At 39.4% G+C, this 25516-nt stretch overlaps 1 long non-coding RNA gene and 1 other non-coding gene across 3 annotated transcripts in view; both read right to left on the minus strand.

Moving 5' to 3' along the window:
- The window catches only part of LOC141581980 (uncharacterized), a 1111619-nt gene that overhangs the window by 983083 nt on the left and 103020 nt on the right, over nucleotides 1-25516 (minus strand). The gene's annotated exons all lie outside the window — the stretch shown is intronic.
- On the minus strand, nucleotides 19060-19166 carry LOC141582086 (U6 spliceosomal RNA). The gene has a single exon (XR_012514917.1). It is a non-coding gene; the product is annotated as a U6 spliceosomal RNA (small nuclear RNA).

Here is a 25516-nt window from a genome sequence, read left to right on the forward strand (position 1 = left end):
TTAAGTTCCTCCAACAGGAAAGATGGCAGCCTGTCCTGTCTTTTCTTTCACAGTTTATCTTGTATGATGGAGCTGAATTTTTAGGCTGTTAATTTTTACAATAAGCATTACAGTTGTTCAGAAAGAATCTTGCTGTTCTCTTTCAGGTTAGATGTATGAGAATTCATTGTCTCCTGTAAATAAACCTGTTGAGGTTTTGTTCTCTGGAAAGAAGTTGCTTTCTCCTATCTGGCTTTGGTCACAGTCATGTAGAGCAGTAGCCAGTCTACAAGGACATGATTGAATTTCCATTTCCAGTGTTTCCTAGTTGTGTCTTACATTCTCCAATTCAGAACTGACCATTTTATTCTTCGTTGTCAAAATGCTAAGCTGTCCACTCTCCTTAAATACCGTCTTTTTTCATTCTTCCTTATCCAATTTTATGGCCTTAAGAATATTAGCATTCTTTTCTTTCACACTTTCAATGTCCTCTAAATTTTTTTTTTCCCTTAGCAGCTTCTGCTGTTGAATTGTGTCTAGTTCCAGTCTAAGCAAGGCAATTTTTTTCCCAGAACATGCTATTTTCATGCAAGAGATTTTTTTCTTTCTTATGGCTAAGAGAACTCTAAGTCAACAAAGCAACATTTTAGTTAGCACAAAATAGAATAACATATCATAATTTCCTCTGAATTTAAAGCATAAGATGTATATTTGTATAATGAAAGAATTCCCATGGTGAATATGTTACTGAAAAAAAGTTGGACAAAACTTCAAACCTAATAGAGTGTAAATTCCAGAAAATTTCAATATTGATTTAAACACCATGAAAAATAAATCACTAGAGGATTTTAAAGAATTTTTGAATTGGAAAAGCCATTCTCTGAATTACAAAATAATCATAGGCATAAAATATAAGATTAATACATTTGACTACGCTTTTAAAATTAGATTTATACTCTGATATCTATCCTATAAACCACACCATTGTAAGAGCCTTAGCTATGCATATATTTAAACAGAAGCAGTTCCTCTAGTTTTTAAGTTCCTGTTTCTGAAGAAGGTTTTTTCAATATATGACTTTTCTAATACTGTTATAGTCAGTTATAAGAATTACATTTATTCATAACTGTTACATCTAAGTATTGTATCCTTCTATATGTACACATCTGCATCTAAGCATTGCACTTCTACATCCAACTGTGAACTCATTTAAGATCAGGATTCTTAAAAAGAGAAATAAAAAAATATATGCAGCTGGATACTGTGGCTCACACCTGTAATCCCAGCAGCATGTAATGTTCAGTGTTCTATGTAGTACTGCACTTCTACATGTGGCTGGGCGCAGTGGCTCACACCTATAATCCTAGCTGCTGAGGTGCGTGGATCATGAGGTCAGAAGTTCGAGACCAGTGTGGCCAGCATAGGGAAACTTCGTCTCTACTAAAAATAAAAAAAATTAGCCAGGAATGGTGGTGTGCACCTGTAATCCCAGCTACTCAAAAGGTTTAGGTAGGAGAATCATGTGAACCAGGAGGTGGAGGTTGCTGTGAGCTGAGATCATGCCATTGCACTCCAACCTGGGCGACAGACTGTGTGAGACTCTGTTTCAAAATAAACATGTGAGAGTGTGTGTGTGTGTGTGTATATATATATAGTATATAGTATATAGGTGTATATATGTGTGTGTGTGTGTGTGTATTTATATGTACATGTGTGTAATACACACAGATGTATATAGTATATTGTGAAGAATTTTCCCTATGTTGTCTGATGCTAGTTCTAGTGATCCTCCAGAAAATCACCATTACGTCTGTGGTGTAAACACATCATACAAAAGAAGCTTTTAATTCAAAATATTAATAATAAATAAGATACGACTTATAGAGTTTTTCTTAGAAATCATAAGATTAAGGAAGATCCAAGATGGCTGAATAGGAACATCTTCAGAATGTAGTTACCAGCAAGAACAGCACAGAGAGTGAGTGCTCACTACATTTCCAAAGAAGTTTTCACTGCCAACAGACAAGGAGATTAATAAAAGCGTCATGAGTTTTCATTTCAGCAGTTTCAGCCAGGGATGCATCAGGACAAAGAAACTCACAAAAGTTTGGGTGGCCATTTCAACTGGTGCCTGGAATGCCTGGGAGACAGAGCTGTCCATTCAACTGAAAGCGAGGGGGCTGAGACAGGAAACCAGGTGATGTGATCTGGCTTGACGGGTACCACACTCACGAGACAAGAAATCTGAAACACTCTGGATTAAGAGTTTCACAAAAAGCGCAGCTGGAACTGGGATGGCCTAACTCCGTGGGGGGAAGGGCATCCCCCAATACCAAGGAAGTCTGCCACTATCGATGTAGACTACTTTGTGCCAGGCAGGGCATCCATGAAAAAAGGCAGCAGCATGGCAGGAACTTATAAATAAGGCTGACCTTCCTAGGACAGAGCACCTGGGAAAACAGCAGGTTATGAGTTCAGCTGCAGCAGAGTTAATGGTACCAGCCCAGCAGCTCTGCACGAAACAGCAGAACTCCCAGCACAGCACTTGAGCTCTTATAAGGGACAGAATGTCTCCTCAAGCAATTCTCTGAGCCCCATATACACAAAAAGACACCTCATAAAGGAAAGCTCAGGCCAACATCTGGTGGGTACCATTCTGGTATGAGGATAGCGGAGGCAGAAACTGGCAGCAACCCTTGCTTTTCTGCAGCCCCACGGGTGATCTCCAGGTGTGTGGGATCTTGACAGCACCTCCAGTGATCCTGCAGCAGAAGGGCCTGACTGTTAGTAGGAATACTAAGTGGAAAGAAATAGCTTCAACATCTATAAAAACGGCATCCATTTAGAGACCCCAACTGAAAGTCACCAAGTACAAAGACCACAGGTAGATAAAGCCACTAAGATGGGAAGAAACCAGCGCAAAAAGGAAGAAAACACCAAAAACCAGAAGACTTCTTCTCATCCAAGGGATCATAACTCCTCACCAGCTAAGGATCAAAGATAGATGGGGAATGAATCTGATGAATTGACAGAAATCAGCTTCATAAGGTGGGTAATAACAAACTTCTCAGAGCTAAAAGAACGCGTGCTAACCCAATGCAAAGAAACTAAGAACCTAGAAAAAAGGTTAGATGATATACTGATTAGAATAAATAGATTAGAGAAGAATAGAAACGACTTGATGGAGCTGAAAAACACACCACAACAACTTCATGAAGCATACAAAAGTTTCAAAAGCAAAACTGACCAAGCAGAATAAAAAATATCAGAGATTGAAAATCAATGCAATGAAGTAAAATAAGAAGGCAAGAATAGAGAGAAAAGAGTGAAAAGAAATGAACAAAGCCTCCAAGAAATATGGGATTATGTGAAAAGACCTAATCTACATTTGATAGGCATACCTCAATGTACAGAAAGAATGAATGCAAGCTGGAAAACACTCTTCAGGATATTATCCAGGAGAACTTCCCCAACCCAGCAAGGCAGGCCACTATTCAAGTCCAGGAAGTATGGAGAACACCACAAAGATATACCTCAAGAAGAGCAACCCCAAGACACATAATCGTCAGATTCACCAGGGTTGAAATGAAGGAAAAAATGCTAAGGGCAGCAAAAGAGAAAGTCAGGTTATCCACAAAGGGAATCCCACTAAACTCACAGTGGATCTCTCCACACAAACCCTACAAGCCAGAAGAGAGTGGGGGCCAATATTCAACATCCTTAGAGAAAAGAACTGTTAACCTAGAATTTGATATCCAGCCAAACTAAGTTTCACATTCGAAGGAGAAAGAAAATCCTTTATGGACAAGCAATTACTGAGAGATTTTCTCACCACCAGGCCTGCCTTATGAGAGCTCCTGAAAGGAGCACTAATCAAGGAAAGGAGCAATCAGTAACAGCCACTCCAAAAATGTACCAAATGGTAAAGACCATCGACACAATGAAGACAATGTGTCAACTAAAGGACAAAACAGCCTGCTAGCATCAAAATGGCAGTATCCAATTCACACATAACAAAATTATCCTTAAATGTAAGTGGACTAAATGACCCAATTAAAAGACATAGACCATTTGATTGTATAAAATATCAAAACCCATCAGTGTGCTGTATTCAGAAAACTCATCACTTGTGTAAGGACAAATGTAGGCTAAAAATAAAGGGATGCAGAAAGACGTGTCAAGCAAATTGAGAGCAAATAAAAAGCAGGAGCTGCAATCCTAGTCTCTGATAAAATGGACTTTAAAACAACAAAGATCAAAAGACACAAAGAAGGGCATTACATAAAGGTAAAAGGATCAATGCAACAAGAAGAGCTAACGATCCTAAATATTTATGCAGTCAATACAGGAGCACCAGGGTAGCACCGAGGTACATAAAGAAAGTCCTTAATGACCTACAAAGACACTTAGACTCCCACATAATAATAGTGGGAGACTTTAACAGTCCATTGTCACTGTTAGACATATCATTGAGACAGAACATTAAGAACGAGGTCCAGGACTTGAATTCAGATCTGGACCAAGCAGACCTAATAGACATCTACAGAAATATCCAACCCAAATCCATAGAATATACATTCTGATCAGCACCACACAGCACCTACTCTAAAACTGACCACATAATTTGAAATAAATCACTCCTAAGCAAATGCAAAACAAAGGAAATCATAACAAACAATCTCTCAGATTATATGCAATCAAATTAGAACTCAGAATTAAGAAACTAACTCAGAACTGCAGAACTTCATGAAAATAGAACAACTGGCTCCTGAATGTTGACTGGGTAAACAATGAAATGAAGGTAGAAATATAGATGTTCTTTGAAACAAATGAGAACAAAGACACAACGTGCCAGAATCGCTGGGACACTTTTAAAGCAGTGTCTAGAAGGCAATTTATAGTAATAAATGCCAACTAGAGAAGCAAGGAGAGATTGAAAATTGACACTCTATCGTAAAAATTGAAAGAGCTAGAGGAGAAAGGTCAAAAAAATCTCAAAAGCTAGCAGAAGACAAGAATTAACTAAGATCAGAACAAAACTGAAGGAGACAGAGACATAAAAAGCCCTTCATAAAATCAGTAAGTCCAGGAGCAGATTTTTTGAAGAGATCAACAAAATAGACAGAGCCCTAGCCAGATTAATAAAAAAGAAAAGGGAGAAGAATGAAATAGATGCAATAGAAAACGATAAAGGGGATATCATCACCGACTCCACAGAAATACAAACTACAATCAGAGATTACTACAAATAACTCTATGCATATAAACCAGTAAATCTGGACGAAATGAATAAATTCCTTGACACTTGTACTCTACGAAGACGAAACCAGGAGGAAGTTGAAACCCTGAGTAGACCAATAACAAGGGCTGAAGTAGAGGCAGGAATCAATAGCCTACCAACCAAAAAAAGGCCAGGTCCAGAGGGTTCACAGATGAATTCTACCAGAAATACAAAAAGAAGCTGGTTTCATTCCTTCTGAAACTATCAATCAATACGAAGAGAGAGACTCCTCCCTAACTCATTTTGTGAGACCAACATCATCCTGATACCAAAACCGGGCAGAGACTCAACTAAAAAAGAAAACTTCAGCCCAATCTCCATGATGAATATCGATGAAAAAATCTTCAATAAAATACTGGCAAACTGACTGCAACAGCACATCTAGAAGCTTATCCGTCACGACCAAGTAGGCTTCACCCTAGGAATGCAAGACTGGTTGAACATATGCAAATCCATAAATGTAGTCCATCACATAAAGGAACCAAAGTCAAAAATCACGATTATCTCAATAGATGCAGAGAAGGTCTTTGATAAAATTCAACAGCCCTTCATGCTAAAAACTCTCAATAAACTAGGTACTGACAGAATTTATCATAAAATGATAAAAGCTATGTATGACAAGCCTACAGCTTGTTCAGTTCAATATCATACTGAACGGGCAAAAGCTGGAAGAATTCCTTTGAAATCAGGCACTGGACAAGGATGCCCTCTCTCACCACTCCTATTCAACATATTATTGGATGTTCTAGCCAGAGTAATCAGCCAAGAAAAATAAATACAGGGTAATCGATTATGAAATAAGGAAGTCATAGTGTCTCTATTTGCAGATGACATGATTGTATATTTAGAAGACCATCGTCTCAGTCCAAAAATCTTCTGAAACTGATAAGCAACTTCAGCAAAGTCTCAGGATACAAAATAATTGTGTAGAAGTCACAGGCATTCCTATTAACCAACAGACAAACAGAGAGCCAAATTAAGAGTAAACTCCCATTCACAACTGCTACAAAGAGAATAAAATACCAAGGAATACAATTAAGTATGTAAAGGACCTCTTCAAGGAGAACTACAAACCACTGCTCAACAAAATAACAGAGGACACAAACAGATGGAGAAATATTCCATGCTCAGGGTTAGGAAGAATCAGTATCATGAAAATGGCCATACTGCCCAAAGTAATTATAGATTCAATGCTATCCCCATCAAGCTACCAATGAACTTCTTCACAGAACTGAAAAAAAAAGCACTTTATACTTCATATAGAATCACAAGAGATCCCACATAGCCAAGACAATTCTAAGCAGAAAGAACAAAGCCAGGGACATCACATTGCCAGACTTCAAACCATAACACAAGGCTATAGTAATCAAAACAGCACGGTACTGGTACCAAAACAGAGACATAGACCAATGGAACAGAACAGAGACCCCAGAAGAAACACCACACATCTACAACCATCTGATCTTTGACAAATCTGGCAAAACAACCAATGAGGAAAGGACTCCACGTTTAATAAATGGTGTCGGGAAAACTGGCTAGCAAAGCAGAAACTGGACCCCTACCTGTCATTTTACACTAAAGTTAACTCTACATGGATCAAAGATTTAAACATAAAACTTAACACCATAAAAACTCTAGAAGAAAATGTAGGCAAAACCATACAGGACATAGGCATAGGCATGGACTTCCTAACTAAAACACCAAAAGCAATAGCAATAAAAGCCAAGATAGACAAATGTGATCTAATTAACCTCCACAGCTTCTGTACAGCAAAAGAAATCACCATTAGAGCAAATCAGCAACCAAGAGAATGGGAAAAAATGTTTGCGATCTACCCATCTGACAAAGGGCTAATATCCAGAATCTACAAGGACCTAAAATAGATATACAAGAAAAAAACAAACAACCGCATGTAAAAGTGGGAAAAGAATATGAATAGACACTTCTCAAAAGAAGACATATATGAGGCCAAGAAACATGAAAAAATGCTCATCATCAGTGGTCATTTCAGAAATGCAAACTAAAACCACATTGAGATATCATCTCATGCCAGTTAGAATGGCGATCATCAAAAAAATCTAGAGACAACAGACGCTGGAGAGAATGTGGACAAATAGGAACACTCTTACACAGTTGGGGGAGTGTAAATTAGTTCAACCATTGTTGAAGGCAGTCTGGCGATTTCTCAAGGATCTAGAAATAGAAATTCCATTTTACCCAGCAATCCCATTATTGGGTATATACCTAAAGAACTATAAATTGTTCTACTATAAAGACACATGCACACATATGTTCATTGCAGTTCTGTGTACAATAGCAAAGACCTGGAACCAACCCAAATCCCCATCAATGATGCACTGGACAAAGAAAATATGGTACATATACACCATGGAATAGTAAGCAGCCATAAAAAACGATGAGTTCATGTCCTTCATAGGAACTTAGATGAATCTGGAAACCATCATTCTCAGGAAACTGACACAAGAAGAGAAAGCCAAACACCACATGTTCTCACTCATAGGTGGGTGTGGAACAATGAGAACACGTGAACTCAGGGAGAAAAGCATCACACACTGGGGGCAGTTGTGGGGGTTAGGAGAGGGACAGTGGGCGGTGGGGAGGGAGTGGAGGGTGCGGAAGGATAACATGAGGAGAAATGCCAGATACACTATGCACTTAAAGTAAAATTTAAAAAAATTCTTAAAAAATGATGAGAATAGAATCACCAGTTGGTTTCATTCTCCTTAAATATTTTCTCAATATCGGGTGAAAGTATTTGATAAATGAGTCTTTAAAACTATATTATTGTGCTGTGAGAACTTTGAGAGACTGTTGTCACAGTAATGAGGAATGTCACTATCCACAGTCATTTTTCCCTTATCCCACTAAAATTAAAACATATGAGGACATGGCTTGAAAGGGTAGCAAACACTGGCATTTGTTTTTATTATCTCTCAAAATCTAAACAGAAAAGCTACTTCTCTTATCAATCAATCAAATATTATTAATAAAATATATTTGACTTAGTTGATGATATGGAATATCAATTTCAGTGTCCTAGCTGCTTTTCATTGTTGATGGGTTGAGTGTTCCCCTTAAATAACACATTTCTATTGGGTGATACTAATTATTGTAGATAATGTTTTTTAAATAAAATTATGACAGCCATTAGTTCTCTCTCTTCTCCTCCCCCCCACACTGGTCTCCTCCATTTTCTTCTGGCTCTTCTTCCTTTTCCCTTCTACCTTCTTTCTCGAATTCTTTTGCTTATCTATCATTCATTCATTTAATCTATATTTACTAGCACTTAAAGCTTCTTTAGAAGCTTCCATACTTCTGCCAAGATGGCAGAATAGGAACTGCTCTGGAGCACAGTTCCCAGTGAACGCAATGCAGAAGGCAAGTGACCTCGGCATTTCCAATCGAAGTACCAGGTTCACCTCAATAGAACTGCTTGCACAGTGAGCATAGCCTATGGGGGGCAAAGTGAGGCAGGGTGGAGCACTGACTCACCTGGGAAGTGCAACTGGCTGGAGGATGTCCCTCCTACCCAACAGAGGCCATTGGGGAACTTCTAAAGCCACTCCTGCACTTCAGTTCAGATACTGCACTTGTCCCATGGTCTTTATATCCCGCACCAGGAGATTTTAGCTGGGCCAACAAGCGCTGTGGCTGACCAGTATGAATCTAAGAGGCCACTTCAGCCAGTGCCATGAGTTTTCAGCACAAATCTCAGTGGCCATTATGGCTGGCACCTGGAACGCCTGCAAGACAGAGCCTCCCACTCCCCAGTAAAAAAGGGGAGCTGAAGGCAGGGAGCCAAGTGACCTTGAGTGGCAGGTGTCCCACAACAAAGACCAGCCAACTGAAGCACACTGGCATGACAGTTTTACAGTCAGCAGAACAGTTTGAGCTCAACCCGCGATGATGGAGCTCGGTGAGGGGAAGGGCATCCGTCAATGCCAAGGCAGTTCTAACCTTACCTGTGTAAACAAAAGCAAAGTTTACACAGCATCTGGACTGAGCCCACAGCAGCTCAGCAGTGCCTCTACAGGCAGATTGCGACTAGACTCCCTCCTTGCTGAGCAGGACACCTCTGACAAAAAGGCAGCAGCACATCAGAGACTTATAAATAAACCCTATCTTCCAGGGACAGAGCACCTGGGAAAGGGGTAGCTGTGACTTATGCTACAGCAGACTTAAACGTCCCTGCCCAGCAGCTTTCAACGGAGCAATGAAGCTCCCAGCACACTTGAGCTCAGATAAGGGAGAGACTAACTCCTCAAGTGGCTCACTGACCCCAATATATCCAGAAGGATACCTCATAGAGGAGAGCTCTGGCTGATATCTGGTGGGTACCCTTCCGGGATGAAGCTACCAGAGAAAGGAACAGGCAGCAATCCTCGCTATTCTGCAGCCCCACAGATGATTCCCAGGCAAACATAGTCTCCAGTCGACCTCAAGTAGTCCTATAGCAGAGAGGCCTGTTAGAAGAAAAACTAAAAAAAAAAAAAAAAACAGAAAGAGAGAGAAAGACGTAGCTTCAACATCAACAGAAAGAATATCCACTCAGAGATCCCATCCAAAAGTCACCAACTTCAAAGACCAAACTTAGAAAAGTCCACAAAGATTGGAAGAAAAAAATACACAAAAAATGAAATCGCCGCGGACCAGAACGACTCTCCTCCTCCAAGGGATCACAACTCCTAACCAGCAAGGGAACAAAACTGGATGGAGAATGAATTTGATGAATTGACAGAAGCAGGCTTCAGAAGATGTGTAATAACAAACTTCTCTGAGATAAAGGAACATGTTCTAACCTAATGCAAAGAAGCTAAAAACCTTGAAAAAAGGTTAGATGAAATGCTAACTAGAATAATCAGCTTAGAGAAGAACATAAATGACTTCATGGAGCTGAAAAACACAGCACAAGAACATTGGGAGAAGTGCCTCATGTAGGTGATGGGTGGATGCAGGCAGCAAACCACCATGACATGTGCTTACCTATGCATCAATCCTGCAAGATCTGCACATGCACTTCAGAACTTAATTACAAAAAAAAAAAAAAAAAAAAAAAAAATTCCTGACCATGGGAAGGGAAGTCGGGAAAAGTGAAGAGAAATAGATCACGATCCCCAAGGATTCTCCTTTACTTTCAGGGAAGCAACGGTGTACAATAATAAAAATGAGGATTATCTGTCCCCAACTAGGAGCCTTCCTCTCTGGAAGCTTTCCTGAGAGCCAATTTCAACATTGGGTACTAATTCCCTGAGTCTAATCTTATAAAGAAAGTCTTTCTAATCCTATGTTGGAAAGACATGGAAGAACAAGGGGCATAATTAATAAAATTTGAACTGGAATTTATTTCCTAATGAAGTTTTAAAAACAAACAATTTCAAGGTAACTAGAGCTTTGTTTTACTGAGCTCTTCTAAGCATTATAATATGTTACAAGATAGTGAGTCGTCAAATTAGAATGAATAATTTAGTTCCTCTGACTTAAGTGCTTCAGAATATAGGAGAATGAATACATTTAATATTTATAGTCTTCACCTCTGAGATATGTGTAATCTTTACAAATATGAGTAACATACTAAAAATATTATATAGAGAAATGTTACAGTACACAAATGCAAAATTAAAAGTGACATAGAAGATAAATACTATGAATCCTTGCCTAAATATATATTTTCTTCAAATTAGAATACTGTTAAAGTGTGTTCTATAATCTCCTGTTAAATTGAAACATTTGATGACAATCCATGTATATGAACATCATCAGTTCATTGTGAAAAAAAAAAAAATAAGAGAGAAAAGAAAACCAAAAACTGGCAAATGAAAAATCTTACAACTACTGGATCTATTCTGTGTATTTTTATGTGTCGTGGGTGATGTTTATAAATAAAAAAGCTCTCTAATTGGCTTTAAAATAATGAATGTTTAAATAAATTATTTTTTTCAGAAAAATTAAAACTCTAATACCTTTTACTTCACATGACTTTAGTAATATTTGAGAAATAAAGACAGTTTTAAAGTTTATTGGTAAAATAAAGACATTAGCTCTAAATTAGGCAGGTCAGATATTAGGTTTGTAAAATGCTTTAAAGTAATAAACTGCTTTTTTTGACTTTTAAAATTTGTTCAACTTACCTGCTTTGGAGTCACTAGATTCTCGGTAAGGTCTGGGAACATGTGGAGTTAGCCGTGCTCCCTGGCTATGCTTTAAAAAGTCAGACTTTACATGCACTTGTGTCTGGTGCCCTAGGCTTCATACTTAGTACAAAATTAAAATCACTTACCTGCCAGGTGTTTCACAAAAAAAAAAAAAAAAAAAAAATTGCTAAGAGCTAACAGAGTAACATGTAATTGAAACTAATGAAAAACTTTTACATGGAAGCTTTGTGGAAAAAGTGAAATGTGCTTTCAGTAAAACATTATAAGGCATTAGAATGTAAATTTTTGCTTCATTCAGAAGGTTAAAAATTGTTTTGACTTAAATAGAATGAAGCTAAAGGTTTAAGCAAGTTGTGGAAGGTTTGTGAACTAGTCATCTTGTAAAAGAAACACCGTGTGAACACACTGGCTAAATTTAAAGGAGTATTGTTCAGTTTTTCCATAAATTGAACATTGGAATAAAAACACAACAGGGTTTTCTTAGAGCACTAGCTTTGTTTAATACAAATTTGTAAAAGGTTATCAAAAGCTTATAAGAATTTCAACTTATAGTCAAACTGATGAAGACTGGATGAATTCATCTTTAAGGTTTTATTAAAAATTTGAGTTGACATTAACAGTACACTAATGCAAGAGAGAAATTTGGCTTTCTTTCTTGAATATGATTTTAACATAATATTAAAGAATAAAAAATATTTCTGTCTCTCCTCAAACAAATTACAGGAAAAAGAAGGGAAAGATGCACGTTGCTTGAAAAACTGAGTCTTCTATCAATGAGTAAAGGCTTTTGCCTTTAAACATTTTTTGAGTTACCATTTTGGTTAAATAAATGACTTACTGTGACCTGGCATTCCATTTTATATCAAATGTTTTAGGCCTTTAGTATATTTATATCAATATTAATATATTTGATACACTTCCCCAAATCCAATTTTATCTTCAAAATTAAGTCTTTTTGACTTCTTAATCTGGAATGCAAAAGAGGGCACTGAAAAATCGAAAAGAGAAATATATGGAATTACTTGACATATTTTTACATAAGGAGCACTGTCAAAATAAGAAATATTTTACCTTTTTCAGATTATATTGTAATCAATATGATATATGTTTGAAAATTGTATGAAATTCCTAAAATTCCAATAGGTCAAAAGATATGCTATCAATTATATTGTTTCCATGATAAACTGTAGACCACAGAAATGTACAAATTTTCTTTTCAGTCATGTAACTATAAGTATTTAACAACGTTTTCACACTTAACTGCTTAATACTAATGCAGTTTCTGAAAACTTCACAAGCACAAAATGTCCTAGAATATGGTGTCTTTTAGGAGGTTCCTGAAATAATGGAAAGTCAATGAAAAAGAGCTCTTGAATACAGATTTCTGGAAACTTTAGAATCACATCATTTCTCAAATAATCCCAAATACTTAAGGACTGTGTAAGATTTCCTGGAATTTTAATGAAAAGACTTATTTGTTTTTAAAACTCCTACCCAAATAGAAGAAAAATTAATTCAATACCAAGAAAACACTTTGTCAGACTGTCATTCTTAATCAGCTGTCATTCTAAATTGTTTATATATACAGTTTGAATGAACTCCATGATCTAAGTCAAGTTACCTATGACAACCCATCAGTAACAACTACTATGAACCTAAATTGGAGAAACAACTGATATTTAAATGGATATAAGTTCAAAGTTAAGCATGGACTCATGGAGACAAGCTGCCTTGTCCTTCCTGGGTCCATACTTAAAGTTCCTCTTAAAGGAGAACTAGAAACCATTGCTCAAAGAAATAAGAGAGGTCACAAACAAATTTTTAAAATCCATGCTCATGGATACAAAGAATCAATATTATAAAAATGGCCACATAGTCAAATTAATTTACAGATTCAATGTTATTCCCATCAAGCAACCATTGTCTTTCTTAAGAGAATTGGCTAAAACTACCTTTAATTTCATATGGGATGAAAAAAGAGCCTGCATAGCCAAGCAAAAAGAAAAACGCAGGAAACATCACACTACCAGACTTCAAACTACATTCTCAGCTTACAGTAACCAAAACAGCATGGTACTGGAACCAAAACAGATATATGGACCAATGGAACAGAATAGAGGCCTCAAAAATAATGCCACACATCTACAACCATCTGATCTTTGACATACAAGACCAAATAAATAAATAAATAAATAAATAAATAAATAAATCGAAAATAAACCAATGGGGAATAGATTCCCTATTTAATAAATGGTGTTGGGAAAACTGGCTAGCCATTTGCAGAAAACTGAAACTGGACCCCTTAATTACACCTTACACAAAAATTAACACAAGATGGATTAAAGCCTAAAACAGAAGACCTAAAATTATAAAAACCCTAGAAAAAAACCCTAGGCAATACCATACAGAACATAGGCATGTGCAAAGACTTTATGACTAAAACACTAAAAGCAATGGCAACAAATGTCAAAATTGACAAATGAGATCTAATTAAACTAAAAAGCTTCTGCACAGAAAACTAAAATGAAACAAAACAGATCTATCATCAGAGTGAATGGGTAACCCACGGAATGGGAGAAAATGTTTGCAATCAATCCATCTGACAAAGGGCTAATATGCAGAATCTATAAAGAACTTAAGTTTACCAGAATAAAACCAACTCCATCAAAAGGTAGGTAAAGAATATAAACAGACACTCCTCTAAAGAAGACATTTATGAAGCCAACAAACACATAATGAAAAGCTCATCATCACTTGTCATTTCAGAAAAACAATTATTGGAAAAGTCAGAAAACAACAGATGCTGGAGAGGATGTAGAGATATGGGAAATCTTTTCCACTGTTGGTGGGAGTGTAAATTAGTTCAACCATTGTGGAAGACAGTGTGGTGATTCCTCAACGATCTAGAAATAGAAATGCCATTGGACCCAGCAATCCCACTACTGGGTATATGCTCAAAGGATTATAAATCATTCTACAACAAAGACATATGCACACATATTTTCACTGCAGCATTGTTCACAAGAGCAAAAACTTGGAACCAACCCAAATGCCCATCAATAATAAACTGGATAAAGAAAGTGTCACACATATACACCAACAGCCATGAAAAAGAATGAGTTCATGTCCTTCTCAGGGACATGGATGAAGCTAGAAACCATCATTCTCAGCAAACTGACACAAGAACAGAAAACCGAACATCACATATTCTCACTCATAAGTGGGAGTTGAACAATGAGAGTACATGGACACAGGAGGGGAACATCACACTCCGGAGCCTGTCAGGGTTGGGCCTAAGGGAGAAATAGCATTAGGAGAAATACCTAAGGTAGATCATGGGTTGATGGGTGCAACAAGCCCCCACGGTATGTGTATACCTATGTAACAAACATGCATGTTCTGCACATGTACCACAGAATTTAAAGCATAATAATAAGAAGAATAAGAAATCTACTTTTAATTATAAAGCTCTTAAAGAAAATCCTTTTGAATCTCTTACTACCACATCATAGCTGGGACAAACTGCTGATATTTTCAAAGTAACAAACATCAAACCAGAAAGAACTAGATTTAGGAACCAAACTCAGGTTGCTGTAGGGAACAGGGCAGAATGTTAGGATTGAAAGGTCACCACTGTTCCTTCAGTCTGGCCTTGGCTGGCAACCTTGGCTGACAAAAGATGGCCTAATGTGGACAGAAACTCTTAGGCTAAAAAAAAAAAAAAAAAAAAGGAATTTCTGCTCACTAGAAAATACATACGTGGCAGCTACAAAGTTTTAGCCAATTCAGATGACTTGCTTCCCAAAATTTGGAATATTCCCTTGGATTTGACCAAGTCAGAAAGATATGGTCATACTTGATGGAAGAAAAGTGAAATAACAACAAAATCTAAAACATAAATAAAAAAAGTTAAGCAAAATTAAAAAATGCACAATAAATATGATTACTGAGTGTTATAATATTAAGGAGAAATTAAAACCAAGTGGTTGGTAATCTTAACTTTTAGTCATTAAGGAAAAATTTTAAGACAAATCTCTAATTTAGCCACTTACCTGGAAATAAGGCTCAGGCTGATGACTGTTCTCTACCATCTTAGAAGTAGGAAAAAAATCACACTCACCTTTCCTGTCAGAAGCAAGCTGAGACTCAAGAAAGGAAGTGCCTGCTCTCCACCATCATGGAAGCAGAAAAACCTGTCTTCCTCACCGGAAATGAGAAAAACTTCACAAAAGGAGCTGTAAAGCAAAATCAACCTTACCTCTGAACCAAATTTTGGGAGATCTGGGACTCTCCAGGGGGCAGAAGCTCCCAAACCTCAGCAAATTATCTATCATATTGGTTTGAACAATAAGGATAGCCCAGGTTGGTATCAAGCAATAATAACATTTATCAAAGGTCAGGGCCACATTTGTAATGTTCTCTCTCTCTCTCTCTCTCTCTCTCTCTCTCTCTCTCTCTCTTTTGAGGCCGAGTCTCTCTCTGTTGCCAGGCCTCAGACTGGAGTGCAGTTGCGAGATCTCAGCTCACTACAACCTCTGCCTCCTGGGTTTAAGCAATTCTCTGGCCTGAGCATCCCAGGTAGCTGGGACTACAGGCGCATGCCTCCACGCCCAGCTAATTTTTTTTTTGTTTGTTTGTTTTGTTATTTTTAGTAGGGACGGAGTTTCACTATGTTGGCCAGGATTGTCTTGACTTCTTGACCTCAAGATCCATCCGCCTTGGCCTCCTGAAGTGCTGGGATTACAGGCTTGAGCCACTGTGCCAGGCCCATGTCCTTCTCTTTTTATCTTTATTCGTTTAGCCTGTTTTGTCAGAAACTAGGATTGCAACACCTGCTTTTTTCTGTTTCCCATTTGCTTGAAGGATTTTTCTCCATTCATTTTGAGCCTATGTGTAGGAGTTCATGTGAGATTGGTCTCTTAAAGACAGCATACTCAAATGAGTCTTGGCTCTTTATTCATCTTGCTGCCCTATGTCTTTCAGTTGGAGCATTTAGCCCAATTGGTTAGCACTGATATATATGGATTAGATGCTGACATCACGCTCCTAATTGATAATTTCACAGACTTGTGTATGTGGTTGGTTTTTTAGCATCACTGATCTGTGTAATTCAGTGCATTTTTGTAGTGGCTGGTGATGATCTTTTCTTTCCATATTAATTTCTACTTTTAGGAGCTCTTGTAAGGTAGATCATTGGATAATGAATTCCCTCAGCATTTGCTTGCCTGAAAATGATCTTATTTCTCCTTCACTTATGACAGTTTTGCTGGCCTTGAAATTCTGGGTTGAATTTTTTTCTTTAAAAGTTGAATATCTCTTCTGGCTTGTAGGGTTTCAGCTGAGCAGTCCACTGTTAGTCTGAAGGGATTCCTTTTGTAGGTGACCTTGTCTTTCTCCCTAGCTGCCTTTGACAACTTTTATTTCATTTTGACCTCGGAGAACCTGATGATTATGTGTCTTAGGGGTGTTCTTCCCATGGCATATCTGAGGTTCTCCGGATTTCCTGAATTTGAATGTTGTTCTGTCGTGCTAGGTTTGGGAAATTCTCATGAATGATATTCTGAAATATGTTTTCCAATTTGGTTCCATTTTTGTCATCTCTTTCAGGTACATTAATAAGGCATACATTTTGCCTTTTTACATAATCCTTTATTTCTCAAATATTTTGTTCATTTCTTTTCATTCTTTTCCCACATTCTTGCCTCTTTTCTTTCAGAAAGCCAGTTTTCAAGCTCTGAGACTCTTACCTTTGCTTGGTCTATTCTACTAGGTGGTCTTGCACATGAGATGGTGCTGGTCTGACCTCAGCACTCCTTAGTCTGCTTGCCTCTCCCAGGACCCCAGCCTGGCTACACGTGCTTACAGGGCACCCTTGGGTGCCCACACACATTACAAGAATTTTTATAATGCAATCACACACAATTACCATGTAGCTGCATTATAAAAATTCATGTAGTGTGCTTTTCAGCTCTATCACATCAGTTTATTCTTTTTTAAAAAATTGTACTTCAGGTTATAGGTATATGCAGATCATGCAGAATTGTTGCATCAGTACACTCACGGCAATGTGGTATCCTGCCTCCATCCCGTCACCTACATCTGGCATTTCTCTTCATGTAATCCTTCCCTGACCTCCCCACCCCTTGGTGTCCCCCTGTTGGCCACCCCCAAAAAGACCCCAGTGTGTGATGCTCCCCTCCCTGTGTCCATATATTCTCATTATTCATCACCCGCCTATGAGTGAGAACATGCAGTGTTGGATTTTCTGTTCTTCTGTCAGTTTGCTAAGGATGATGGTTTCCAGATTCATCCATGTCCCTACAAAAGACACAAACTCATCATTTTTTGTGGCTGCATAGTATTCCATGGTGTATGTATGTCACATTTTCCTTTTCCAGTCTATTGTCGCTGGACATTTGGGTTGTTTTCAGGTCTTTGCCATTGTAAACAGTGCCACTGTGAACATACGTGTGCATGTGTCTTTATAATAGAATGATTTATAATCCTTTGGGTATATACGCAGTAATGGGATTGGTGGGTCAAATGGAATTACTATGTCCAGGCCCTTGAGCAAGTGTTACACTGCCTTCCACAATGGTTCAACTAGTTTACACTCCTAGCAACAGTGTAAAAGTGTTCCTATTTCTCCACATGCTCTCTGGTATCTGTTGTCTCCAGATTTTTTAATGGTCACCATTCTAACTGGCATGAGGTGATATCTCAATGTGGTTTTGATTTCTCTAATAACCAGTGATGATGAGTATTTTTTCATATGTTTCTTGGCCTCATATATATCTTCTTTTCAAAAGTGTCTGTTCATATCATTTCCCTAATTTGAATGGGTTTGCTTGCTTTTTTTCTTGCAAATCTGTTTTACTTCTTTGTAGATTCTGGATATCAGCCATTGGTCAGATGGGTAGATTGCAAAAATTGTTTCCCATCCTGTTGGTTGGCGGTTCACTCTAATGATTGTTTCTTTTGCTGTACAGAAGCTCTGGAGTTTAATAAGGTCCCATTTGTCTATTTTCGTTTTTGTTGCCAATAGTTTCGGTGTTTTAGTCATGAAGTACTTGCCTATACGTATGTCCTGAATGGCTTTGCCTGGGTTTTTTCTCTAGATTTTTTATGGCATTAGGTCTTATGTCTAGGTCTTTAATCCATCTGGAGGTAATTCTACTGTAAGGTGTCAGGAAGAGGTCCAGTCTCTGCTTTCTTCACACTGGTAGCCAGTTTTCCCAACGCCAATTATTTAACAGGAAATCCTTTCCCCATTGCTTGTGTTTGTCAGGTTTGTCAAAGATGAGATGGTTGTAGATGTGTGGCATTGCCACCAGGACCTCTGTTCTGTTCCATTGGTCTATGTCTCCGTTTTGGTACCAGTACCATGCTGTTTTGATTACTGTAGCCTTGTAGCATAGTTTGAAATCAGGTAGCATGATTCCTCTTGCTTTGTTCTTTTTGCTTAGCATTGTCTTGGCTATGCAGAGTCTCTTTTGCTTCCATATGAAGTTTAAGGTGGGTTTTTCCAGTTCTGTGAATAAGTTCATTGGTAGCTTGATGGGGACAGCAGTGAATATATAAATTACTTTGGGCAGTATGGCCATTTTCACAATATTGATTCTTCCTAAAAATATGAAATGCTTCATGAATTTGCATGTCATCCTTAAGCAGGAGCCATGCTAATCTTGCCTGTATCATTCCCATTTTAATATATGTACTGCCATAGCAAGCACTGGTAAGGTTCTTTATACCAGCTCTATTGCCTGTTAGCTCCTGCGATGTTTCACAATGACTTTTGGCTTCCTTGCATTGGATGATGACATACTTCTTTCACTCAGTGAACTTTGTTTCTGCCCACATTCTGAATTCTACTTGTATCATTAAAGACATGTCAGCCTCTGATCAGTTCTGAAAACTTGAACAGGCTGAACAGTTGATGTAATCATCTGGAGGAAAGAAGGCATGCTGACTTTTTGAGTTTCAGTGTTCTTGCACTGATTCTTCCTCATCTCTATGATCTTATTCACCTTCAACCTTAGAGGTTGCTGACCTTTGCACAGGATATTTTTCTTTTATGATATTTGATGATCTTTTTGGTTTGATTGTGGTGTAAGGCAGATGCAGTCAGCTGGCTTTGGTTTTGGAGGATTTTAGGGGGCCAATATTCATCTCCCAATTCCTAGACTGTGTTCTTTAACTCTGGGAAATTTATATTGGGTTTCAACTTTGTTCTCTGGCTCCTCAAAGTTTGGATTCTACTGCACTGAAGGCTGCAAAGTGTGGCAGCTGTGGCAGAGTGCTAGCAGATGCAGAAGTGCCTGCCTCCCTGTTGGCATTCACCCAATGGTGGAAGTGGTGGAGGCAAGACCACTTTGTGGGAGCCAGGGGACCCCTGCTGTGTGTGCTGTTGCACTGGAGGTGCAGGCTGGGGTGCTGGCCTGTGCAGGTTTGGGTGCCTTCTCTGTGACCCCCTAAGCAGCAGCAGTCACTCAACGCATATTAGGGTCTCTTTTTTGTGCACAACATTAGCACAAGGGCAAGTTGTTGGCAGAGTTGGTTCTATTGGTTCTGTGCCTACCATCGCTATCTCTTCAATGGGAGTTCAGGTGGGTTGAAGTGTGTGCTACAGTCCCATGTGCTGGTAGGGAAAGTACAGCAAAATCCACTCATGTAAACACACAGCAGCAAAGCGATGTAGGAAGTTTGTGTATAAAGAGCTGTAGTATGGAGAGGCAATGTAGAGGTTGGTGCATGCCTGAAGGGTCCACGTTGCTGCATCTCTTCACTGCTCAGGCATGGTCCACTGGCACAGAAACAAAGGTGTGGGCAGCTGAGAGTGCCCTGTAGGCAGGTGTGGCCAGGCTGGGGCCCTGGGAGAGGCGAGCAGACTAAGGAGTGCTGAGGTCAGACCAGCTTCATCTCATGTGCTAGAATGCCCAGCAGAGATCAGGTCTCAGAGAACTCTCTGAAAAGTGAGGCCCCAGCACAGCACAGCTGCTCTACAAAAACGTGGCCAGACTTCTTTTTTAAGCAAGTCTCCTTTTATTAAGAGGGAAACTCGCACACCTTATCTCTGCTGGGCAATCTTCACATGAGATGTGGCTGATCTGACCTCCACACTCCTAAAGTGCTAGGATAAAGTGTCTCATAAGACCAAGTAGAGCCTAGAGAGATAGCTGTGCCTGCCCTCTGAGCTTCACATCAGCTGGCTTCCTGCTCCATCACTTTGCTTGTCTCCTGGGGGCTCTACCCCAGAGAGATGTGAGTTAGCCATCACTTAGTGTAATTAGCCCAGGATGGAGGGTCTGTGCTGTGGGCCCAAGCCAGGGTTCCCTGTCTCGTGATAAGCCATGGGGGGTATGTGGTATCCACAAGAGATGGACTGCCTTGTTCCTTGGGTCAACTGCAGCTTGTTAGAGTTATCAATATGGCACTTACGGTTTTTGCTTTCTTGATATTCTGAAGGTAACAAGGGCAGATCCACTGCAGAGGCAGTGGCAGAGAGGATTTCAGTCGATCTGTGAAGCTCTGTCCAAGGAATTGCCAAGTTGCTACTGGCTTGATGGCTTCAGTGGGGCCTGGATAAAGATCCAAGCTGGGAGGACCTGCTCATCGAGGAGATATGGAAACCAGCACCCACGTAACGGTTCAGCCACTTTCCTATAAGGCTGCTGTGGTATACTGGGGGTCCATTCCGGTCCCTAATTGCCTCATATCTTCCAGTGACTCAAGGTATCACTAGCGAAGCCTGCAAAAAGGCAGAGATAATAGCCTGCCTCTTCCTCTGGGACCTCTGTACCACTGAGGTACAATCCTGTTGCCAATCTGGACACAACTATGGGAGGTGGCTGGAGACAAGTTCAGAAGTCTTGTCTAGTCAGGAGGAACAAGAACAGAGACTTGCTTTAAAAAAAGTCTGGCCATGTTTCTGTAGAGCAGCTGTGCTGTGCTGGGGGTTCACTTCAGCCCCTGGTTGCCTCAGACACTCTGAAGTCCCAAGGTTGAAATGGCTGAGTCGCCTAAACAGCAAAGATGACAGTCTGGTCTTCCCCTTGGAAGCTCTGACTCAGGGAGGCCTGAATCATCTGTCAGCCAGAGAACAGCAGTGAAGGCAGCCAGAAACCCTGTTGAATGGCTTTACCCAGTGATTAGAAATGTGTTTGGGGACTGACTTAAACAAGGGTCTGGCCATGTTTTTGCGAGGTGGCTCTGCTGTGCTGAGCTACCACTTACACCCCTGGTCAGCTTGGGTTCTACAAAGCCCTCAGGCCAGAACCTAGTCATCCAAACAGCAAAGTTGGTGGCCCGCCCCTCTCTGTGGGAGCTCTGTCTAAGGAATGTTTCAAATCTCCATTGACCAGAGAACACCTGTGAGGGTAGCAGTAAGCCCCAGGTGGGAGGTCCTGTTCAGTAAGAAGGAACAGGATCAGGAGCCTGCTTTCAGAAGCAGTCTGGCCATGATTTGGTAAAGCAGCTGTGCTGTGCTGTGGGAACTCTTCTGCCCCTGGTGGGTTTGTACTCTCCAATGCCCTTAGCTGGAATAATTAAGTTCCTCCAACAGGAAAGATGACAGCCTGCCCTGTCTTTTCTCTCACAGTTTATCTTGTGTGATGGAGCTGAAATTTTAGGCTGTTAATTTTTACAATAAGCATTACAGTTGTTCAGAAAGAATCTTTCTGTTCTCTTTCAGTTTAGATGTATGAGAATTCATTGTCTCCTGTAAATAAACCTGTTCAGGTTTTGTTCTCTGAAAAGAAGTCTTTTTCTGCTATCTGGCTTTGGTCACATTCATGTAGACCAGTAGCCAGTCTAAAATGACATGATTGAATTTCCATTTCCAGTGTTTCCTAGTTGTGTCTTACATTCTCCAATTCAGAACTGACCATTTTATTCTTCGTTGTCAAAATGCTAAGCTGTCCACTGTCCTTAAAATACCATCTTTGTTCATTCTTCTTTATCCAATTTTATAGGTTTTAGAATATTAGCATTTTTTCCTTTCACACTTTCAATGTCCTCCAAAAATTTCTTTGCCCTTAGTGGGTTCTCCTGTTTTATTGTGTCTAGTTCCAGTCTAAGCATGGCAATTTTCCCCCACAACATGCTAATTTCATGCAAGGGATCTTTTTTTTTCTTATGGCTAAGAGAACTCTAAGTCAACAAAAGAACACTTTAGTTAGCATACAATAGAATAACATATCATAATTTCCTCTGAATTTAAACCATAACATGTTTATTTGTATAATGAAAGAATTCCCATGGTTAATATGTAACTGAAAAAAAGTTGGACAAAACTTGAAACCAGTGTAAATTCAAGAAAGTTTCAATATTGATTTAAATACCATGAAAAATAAATCACTAGAGGATTTTAAAGAATTTCGGAGTTGGAAAAGCCTTTCTCTGAATTACAAAATAGCCATAGGCATAAAATATAAGATTAATACGTTTGACTACGTTTTAAAAATTGGATTTACACTCTAATATCTATTCTATAAACCACACCATTGTAAGAACCTTAGGTATGCATACATTTGGAAAGAAGCAATTCCTCAAAGTTTTTAAGTCTCTTTTTCTGAAGAAAGCTTTATCAATATATGACTTTTCTAATACTGTTATAGTCAGTTATAAGAATTACATTTATTCATAACTGTTAAATCTAAGTATTGTATCCTTCTATATTTACACATCTGCATCTAAGCATTGTGCTTCTACATACAACTCTGAACTCATTTACGATCAGGATTCTTAGAGAAATAAGAAAATCTATGTGGCTGGGTACTGTGGCTCACACATGTAATCCCAGCACAGTGTAATGTTCAGTGTTGTATGTAGCACTAAACTTCTACATGTGGCCGTGTGCAGTGGCTCACACCTATAATCCCAGCTCCTGAAGCAGGTGGATTACGAGGAAAGAAGTTCAAGACAAGTGTGGCCAACATAGGGAAACCTCATCTCTACTAAAAATTAAAAAATTAGCCAAGTATAGTGCTGTGCACCTGTAATCCCAGCTACTCAAAAGGTTTAGGTAGGAGAAACACGTGAACCAGGAGGTCGAGGTTGCCACCGATTCAACTGAAAGGGAGGGGGCTGAGACAGGAAACTAGACGATCTGGCTTGATGGGTACCACCCCCACAAGACAAGAAATCTGAAACACTCTGTATTAGGAGTTTCACCATAAGTGCAGCTTGACCCGGGATGGTCCAGCTCAGTGGGGGGAAGGGCGTCCCCCACTACTAAGGCAGTCTGCCACTACCAATGCAGTTCATGCAGTAGATGGGCAGAGCCTGTGGCAGCTCAGCATTACCTCTGCTAACAGACTGTGACTAGACTACTCTGCGCTGGACAGGGCATCTATGAAAAAATGCAGCAGCACGACAGGAACTTATAAATAAAGCTGACCTTTCTAGGACAGAGCACCTGGGAAAACAGGAGGTTATGAGTTCAGCTGCAGTAGACTTAAATGTATCAGCCCAGCACCTCTGCAAAAAACAACAGAACTCCCAGCACAGCACGTGAGCTCTTATAAGGGACAGACTGTCTCCTCAAGCAAGTCTCTGAGCCCCATAGACCCAAAAAGACACCTCATAAAGGAAAGCTCAGGCCAACATCTGGTGGGTACCCTTCTGGGATGAGGACAGTAGAGGGAGAAACCAGCAGCAACCCTGGCTGTTCTGCAGCCCCTGCAGGCGATCCCGAGGTGAGTGAGATCTGGAGTGGATCCCCAGTGGTTCTGCAGCAGAGGGGCCTGTTAGAAGGAAAACTAAGAAACAGAAATAAATAGCTTCAACATCAACAAAAAGGATGTCCACTTAGAGACCCCACCTGAAAGTCACCAACTACAAAGACCACAGGTAGATAAAGCCACTAAGAGGGGAAGAAACCAGCATAAAAAAGAAGAAAACACTAAAAACCAGAAGGCCTCTCCTCCTCCAAGGGATTATAACTCCTCACCAGCTAGGGATCAAAGATAGATGGAGAATGAATCTGATGAACTGACAGGAACAGGTTTCAGAAAGTGGGTAAAAACAAACTTCACAGAGCTAAAAGAACATGTGCTGACCCAATGCAAAAAAATTAAGAACTTAGATGAAAGGTTAGATGAGATGCTGACTAGAATAAACAGCTTAGAGAAGAATAGAAATGACTTGATGGAGCTGAAAAACAGCACAACAACTTCATGAAGCATCAAGTCTTAATAGCTGAATGGACCAAGCAGAAGAAAGAATATAAGAGATTGAAGATCAACGCAATGAAATAAAATGAGAAGGCAAGAATAGGGTGAAAAGAAATGAACAAAGCCTCCAAGAAATATGGAGTTCTGTGAAAAGACGTAATCTACGTTTGATAAGCATACGTGAATGTGACAGAGAGAATGAATGCAAGTTGGAAAACACTCTTCAGGATATTATCCAGGAGAACTTCCCCAACCTAGTGAGGCAGGCCACCATTGAAGTCCAGAAAGTACAGAGAACACCACAAAGATATACCTAAAGAAGAGCAACCTCAAGGCACATAATCATCAGATTCACCAGTGTTAAAATGAAGGGAAAAATCCTAAGGGCAACAAGAGACAAAGGGAAGCCCACCAGACTCACAGCAGATCTCTCCACACAAACTCTACAAGTGAGAAGAGAGTGGGGGCCAATAGTCAGCATCCTTAGAGAAAAGAACTGTCAACCTAGAATATGATATCCAGCCAAATTAAGCTTCACATTCGAAGGAGAAAGAAAATCCTTTATGAACAAGCAACTACTGAGAGATTTTCTCACCACCAGGCCTGCCTTACAAGAGCTCCTGTAAGAAGCACTAATCAAGGAAAGGAACAATCAGTAACAGCCACTCCAAAAATGTACCAAATGGTAAAGACCATAGATACAATGAAGAAAATTTGTCAACTAAAGGACAAAACAGGCAGCTAGCATCAAAATGGCAATATCAAATTCACACATAACAGTATTAAACTTAAATGTAAATGGACTAAATGCCCCTATCAAAAACACAGACTGCCAAATTGGATAAAAAGTCAAAAGCGGCCCTGTGTGGTGGCTCAAGCCTGCAATCCCAGCACTTTGGGATGCCAAGGTG

Source organism: Saimiri boliviensis, chromosome 18, assembly GCF_048565385.1.
Source record: "Saimiri boliviensis isolate mSaiBol1 chromosome 18, mSaiBol1.pri, whole genome shotgun sequence".
Lineage (NCBI taxonomy): Eukaryota > Metazoa > Chordata > Mammalia > Primates > Cebidae > Saimiri > Saimiri boliviensis.